Source organism: Chlorocebus sabaeus, chromosome 1 (genome assembly GCF_047675955.1).
Source record: "Chlorocebus sabaeus isolate Y175 chromosome 1, mChlSab1.0.hap1, whole genome shotgun sequence".
Classification (NCBI taxonomy): Eukaryota; Metazoa; Chordata; class Mammalia; order Primates; family Cercopithecidae; genus Chlorocebus; species Chlorocebus sabaeus.
Window position 1 is genome coordinate 42,160,347 of NC_132904.1, and position 7,280 is coordinate 42,167,626.

The window sequence follows — 7,280 nt, forward strand, 5'->3', positions numbered from 1 at the left end:
GCTAATTTTTTATCTTTTTTTTTTTTTTTTTTTTTTTGCAGAGACAGGGTCCCATTATGTTGCCCAGGATAGTCTCAAACTCCTGGCCTCATATGATGCTCCTACCTCAACCCTCCAAAGTTTCTGGGATTACAGGCATGGGCCACCACACCCTGCCTCATCTAGTTTTAAATATCCTATGCAGTACATGCTGTGGTGTGACGTCTGTTGTCTAAGTTGAAGGTGTTTTAAGTTTTCTTTATTTGTATGTCTTGTAGTTTGCTTCTAAATCTTAAAAAAGTCTATGTCATGTCACTTTAATCACAAGTACCTCAAGTATAATATAAATGTTTAATGTAAAATGTTTATTTCAACAACCTTTCTTGTCTTTTCCACCACTATATCTCTAGCATGTAGAATATCATTAGACATATAGTAGACAATAATTGTTGAAAGAAACGAATGATTATTTTAGAAGAAGCTGGTGTCTCAGAAAATATACAACTAATTGGTTATATCTTTACATATTGTCTGTAATTTAACAGTTTAGAACTCAGAATAGAAAAGTAATGTTAAAATAACATTACAAATGATAGTTTCACTCCGAAGCTAGCAGCATTTCATCTGGTAAAATGTAACTAGAGTTCACTAAAACAGATGCTTGCCTGTGTGCCAGGCTTATAAATGAGGTCAGTCTGTGTCACTTGTCACTTCATTAAAAACCAAGGTTCATTTGGACTCAAGGTTTAATCATAACCAATATAACAAGAGTGCAATGAAAAGTAATAGAAAATATTACTACTGCAGTGGCTTTCAAATTTTTTTTTATTGTGACCCACAATATGAAATACATTATGGAACAGACGCATAGAAACACACTTAGACACAAATAAACTAAACATGTTTCACAAAACATTACGTACTTTCCTATTATATTGCACTCTGATATTTTTCTGCTTGACATTATTATAGTCTCTTCTATGCTATTCAATTTAAAAGAAATGCTATTAGAGAACTGCTAAACTTGTTTTATGACCTACAGTTTTTAAAAAAATCTGACTGTAAGGAAACTAAACTAAGGGGAAAATCAATAAAAAGTGAGGTAGGTTCTCAATTAATGGACGGTTTCATTATAAAGTATGAAACAGATATGTTTATGTATTGTCATTGGTAGACTTGATGCGATGTAATGTCACAACATCCCAAACATCTTAGAACCTCACACTTTCAAGCCTTTGCTCATGCTAACCAAAATGATCTTTCACCTTCACTGTCTCCCTCTGAAGAAATCTGATTCACTCTTCTAGGAGAAGCTTAATTGTCACCTTCTTTGTGGTTCTCTTGATCTCTCTGGTAGAGATTTTTTTTGTGACTCTATGTTCACTGCTCTGAGCACTTTGCTATTTCTTTTGTTTCTCACTTATAATGTAGCATCACAGTTATTTGCTTATGCATCTATCTCACTTACCAAACTGTGAGTCCTAGAGAGTAAGGACTAGGCTATTCATCCTTATATTTCAAGTCTTTATCACAATACCAAGCCTAAGGTTGCCAAATAATTGAGTAAATAAATAAGTAAATAAATAAATCACAAAACCACTGCATATCCAAGGGAGGAAAAAGTGGGGGCCATTGGGTGATAGAAGGGATACAGCAAGAACTGTGCTCATCAAAGGAAAATTCAATGGAGATCCCTCTGTAAAGACAATACCAGTTATTAATTTTGCATCTTTATTCCTAGCACAATTTACTTACAAGTGAGATTTTAGTATCACATTTCTTGGGATTCTCTCGCAGTTAGATATTGTTCCAGTTGTTAACTGATTTTTAAGTACGCTGATAATTTCAAATTTAGGATTATTTTGTTGAAGAATGAGAAGTTTGCTGAAACTTCCATTATTATAACTATAACATAGGTCACAAATACGGAATATTTTCCAGCTGTTAATTTATACAAAGCACTTAGAGATATGACACTTAAAGTAATCTCGTTAAAGCATTTTTGTAGCTCCAAATAATGGATCAGGAAGCATCCTATAAAAGGGCAGTACTCCAAGCCCAAAGTGAGAGAACTGTCCGAGGATGGTGTCAGTGTCAGTGGGGCTTTTCCTAGCATAAAGGAATATTGCCATTCTGCTATGATCACAGTAGTCACTGAGTCTCTAGAGTCATTTGCAAAGAAGTTTCACCAGCCATCATCCCCACAGAAGTTCTCCAGGAATAGGCATAGTAAATTGTAATATAGTAGTCACTACAGTTAGCAGAGTAATCTGGAGTCCAGATTTGGTCATGGATGAAATCAGGCAGGGTCCACTTCTAGCTTCTTCGCCTGTCTGCTAAAAGTTATAAGTAAATGATTTTACCTTTTCAGTATCAGTTTCCACATCTGTAAAGTGAGATTAACAAATACCACTCTCTCATAGGCATGTCTTGAGAGTTATACAAGTTAATACATGTAAAATAGTTTACTGTTTGATATATAGCAAGTTTTAAATGAATGTTAGGTATGTTACTGTTAAGTGAGCACCCAAATATTCTTATTGACTCATTAAACAATTCCCTAAGATAAAGATATTAGCAGCATTAAAAATACAAACGTTCAGAGAATCTTATACATCCTTTCTCTGAGTCTTCTCCTCCTTGCTTCCTACCATTCCATTTTACTCTCTTTAGACATCCAGTGGCTTGATGGTTTGTTGGTTCACTCATTCATTTATTCTCCGACCTCCTCTGCATTAGGCACTTGTATCAAAATGAAGCCACATTCCCTGCATTCCAGGAGCTCATTCTAATAACAAAAAATGGTTTTAAAAAGCTTACCTAATGGCATATATCTATTAAGCAGCATAGATAAGATTTCAACTCATGCCTGAGTCTGACTGATTTGAAAATATGCTCATTTCCCAACACAAATGGGAAGCAACTTCAAGCAACTTATTTGAAGCAACAGAGCTTCCCTTTCCTTCCCTCCCTCCCTCCCTCCCTTCCTTCCTTTCTCCTTCCTTCCTTCCTTCTCTTTCTCTTTCCTTCCTTCCTTCCTTCCTTCCTTCCTTCCTTCTTCCTTCCTTCTTTCCTCCATTTTTTCCTTTCTCTCTTCTTCTTTTCCTTCCTTTTTTCCTTCCATCCTTTCTTTTTGTTTCTTTATGAGGAGGTGTGGGGAGTCTATATATCATTTTTAAAAATTTCTTAGATAAAAACTAGAAGGATTTTATATTTAAAAGTTAAAATGTGATAATAAAATTATTTGAGAAAAAAATCATTTTTGAAAAGAAGTGTGTTTCTGTCAGGTATCTGAACTCCAAGCCAGATGAGCTGCCCCCTGTACTGAAGTTTCTGCATCACAGAGAATGAAGTCAGATGCCTCATAGAAGTATGAGAAGGAACTCATGAAAAGAATACTGAAGAAGGCTTTTGAGGAAAAACTTTTAACCAGGAAAAGTCACGAGAAGGTTTCGAATCCTACACAGAAATAATCTCTTTTCTTTTGGATTTGGTATCAGTCGAGGATAGATGGGGGTCAGGGAAGATGTCTTCTTAACTAGCTCCCAAGCCTAAGCAGGCTGAATAGCCAGGAGACTCAAAGTGCCTCTTAAAGGGAAGGGGTTGCATTTCTATTTTTAATAATAAGCTGACTAGGAATTGAGTCAAACAAATTTGACTTCAAAATAAGATGCAGAATAAGAACATACCAATCAAGATCCGGAGTTGGATTAGATTATCAGAGCTAACAGTAAAAGATCTTCCCTACCTAGACCATCTAGTCTCACACATTAATTGCCTCTGGAAACACCATCATGGACATACCCAAAATAAAACTTCAACAGATTTCTAGGTATTCCTTAATTCAGTCACATCGACACACCTAAAATTAAGTTCACACATCTACTCCTTGTCAATTTAGCAACCATATGCATCTCCTTAAACTATACTTAATTTCCAAAAAGAGGCAATAACAAAATCATAGTTACATCTAATATGATGCTACTAACATGATGCAACTATGCTGCATACAACCAAAACCACACTAATCTCATCCCCACAAGTTGGCTTTCGTAATTTCAACATTCAGACTTACGGTATTTAGAATTGCATCTTTAAGGAGTATAATCCAAACTCCCATGGCAGAATCAATAAATGAGGGGAGAGGAGATAAAAGTCAGGGAGATCTTTTGAGTGGTTATTCTCTTCTCTTTTATTCTTTCTCAGGATGCTCATCTTCTAAAAAAGCAGGTGAATTATGTGAGCATTCAATCCTACTCTACAAACATACATCATCCATGATATAATTCATTATTTTAAATTACGATTTAGATTTTATTATGATTTGCTGATAGATGGATATGTGGTGTGAGAAACAGACAAGGAAAACTCCTAGATTTTTTTTTTTTGGATAGGAGGTTGCAAAAATTATGCTGCCATTTAATGAAATGGGAAAGATGGGAAGAAGTTGTTTTGCTTTGTTTTGTCTTGTCTCATGTTCAGTGGAATGAAAATCAGGGTTTTAGTTCTAGACAAGTTAATTTTGAGATGCGTATCCGATAACTAGAGGGATCTATCGTGTGGTCAGTGGGCACAGGAAGAGGGTAAATCAAAGTTAACTGAGTCTTTTAGAAGCAAAGGCCAGGCACAGTGGCTCACGCCTGTAATCCCAACACTTTGGGAGGCTGAGGCAGGCAGATCATCTGAAGTCAGGAATTCAAGACCAGCCTGGCCAACATGATGAAACACCACCTCTACTAAAAATATTTTAAAAGTTAGCTGAGCATGGTGGCGGGCACCTGTAATCCCAGCTACTTGAGAGGCTGAGGAAGGAGAATCGCTTGAACCCAGGAAGTGGAGGTTGCAGTGAGCTGAGATTGTGCCATTGCACTCCAGGCTGGGTGACAGAGTGAGACTCCGTCTCAAAAACGGGGAAAAAAAAAGAAAAAAGACAAAATGCAAATTGTGTTCAGTTGCCTACATTCCACCACTTCTCACAGATACATCTGGATTGTTTTAAATTTCTGACACCAAATAGTGGCGAATTCCTACATAAAAGTAGAAATTATAAATAGTTCTAATTGTTTACCAGTTGTTGCACAACTGTGTGGGAGACTCAGTTCATTACTAAATTGTGAAGTGAATTTAAATTCTAATAAAACACATTAAAATTAATACATGATTGTGGGCCAAGATTTGATGCTCACATAAGTCAGCTGCCCCGTTTGACAACAAAAGACCTGGAGAGGATTGTGAGGAAGTTCTAGACATGTGAGGAAGTTCTAGACATGTCAGGAAGTCATGACCCTGCAGGTTAAAAGAAGAAAATAACCTTGTAAAGAATCTTCTGTTCAGGAGCAAACATATATTTTTTTCTTCCCTATTACTTTCTCTGTTTTCTTTGTCTTGTTTGTATTTAGAGTTTATTCAGCTCTTTTTTACTTCGTGTATGTGTGTGTGCGTGTGTGTGTGGGGGGGAGGGCACACACACACACGCAGGAACAGCCAATGAAGCCCACACTCCAACCACTTCCCTTAGTGAGTTCTCACCCTCTGAGCCACTACACACTCACCTTAATCTCCCCTGGGACCAAATATCAGAAAACTAGGGGGAGACCCTCTGCTCTAGAGTCTTCAGAATTATTCAAATTAGCAAATCCACAGGGAGGGGAAAACCAGCTAACCCCACCTTGTTTGCCATACATAGCTGCTCTCCACAGCTGCAGCTTGCTGTTACCCTGTCCCAGGGTCCAACCCCTGTGTGGTTCTGACAGCCTTCTCATTTGGAGAGGTAACAAAGAGTCCTACCTTTCATCTATCAGGTGTCAATGTGTTGTGTCCCACCATCAACAGAATCTTTAAGTTTTACAAATCAGTAAGGGACGAAGAAGTCTGTTTTTAGACTGACCACTTAGCTTTCTTCATCTTATTCACACTTTCAGAATTTCTCCTCTTATTTGATTGCTAGATTCTTTCTACTTCACTGCCTTCCTCTTTTTACGAAGTTCTTTCACTCCCACTGTCTTCTCTCTATGAAATATAGTGATCATACTTACTGGGATCAGAAATTTCTGTATGTTATCTCAAAACACATCATAAAAGTTAAAGCTAAAGAAATGACATGTGTAAAATATATGAAGTTTAATAGAGTAAAAATGAAAATATTCAGCATACAGCATGAAAGCACGTAAGTGCTATAAGTACGCCTCCTTAACACACACACACACACACACACACACACACACGCGTCATGACAAACACTATCGCTGAGAAAGTAATAAGCAATATCTCTGTGTCATGTGCACTGTGATATGACCTGCCTTTGACTATTTCCACTACTAGCAATCTTCTCCAGCTCATACATCTTACAGGTTATTAATATAAGTTTGGGGATGATTTTTACATGTTAATGTTGCTTTACCTTTTGATTGTGGACTCATGAAAGCATACGGTTTACTTCTAGGTGCTTTTAAGTTTTTCTTAAGCTCCAGTAATTCTTTATAGCTTACTTGGATTAGGCATTGTACTTTGTTTTCCTCAATATCTGAATATTCTTTTTATAGTTATTCAATTTATCCTTCACACAATTTTGTAGTATTTTTTCTTTTCTTATATCAACCCTCTTTCATTCAACAGATATCTTTTTCAACATTCTGTGCCTTAGGCAGATCTCTCTAATTGGTGTTGGTGTCTGTCATGTGTTGATTTAAGAACAATAGCAAGGGAAGTTACTCAACTCCCTTCATTAATGACATATGTTGCTGCAACTCAGAAGGAGATGATGAAAAGTTTCAGGTTTCAGAAAACATAGCCAAGTTTAAACGCCCAAAATATAAGTCAAGAATTAAGAGACATCAGCAACTAGTATATGCTGTGGTTTTAAGATTTGTAGAAATTATAGGTATGACTGAAATTGAAAAATTCAATTTGTTTTAAAACATTTTAGTCCCTTGTTCATTAATACATTTGGTCCACAGTTTTACTCAGACAACATGACACCACCCAAAAAGATATTTTTATTTTTTAGTGAATGAGAATATTTCTATGAAACAGTGGAAGAATGTATGACCCACTAGGAACAGGAAGTATAAAAACATACTATAGACAAAATGTTTGCTTATCATTCTTCCTCAGAACTATTTAATAATTGATAAAATCGCATATATTAATCCTTAAAGATTGTGTTAATTTTCAGTCTAGACACATAGAAAGTAAAGAAATAAAAGTAGGCTCTGTATGAAGGAAGAATATGATTTACATTTTACGGTTTGGTTTAATTTATTTGCTGAATGAGCAAACAAGACATTTGTGAGCCCTGCCAA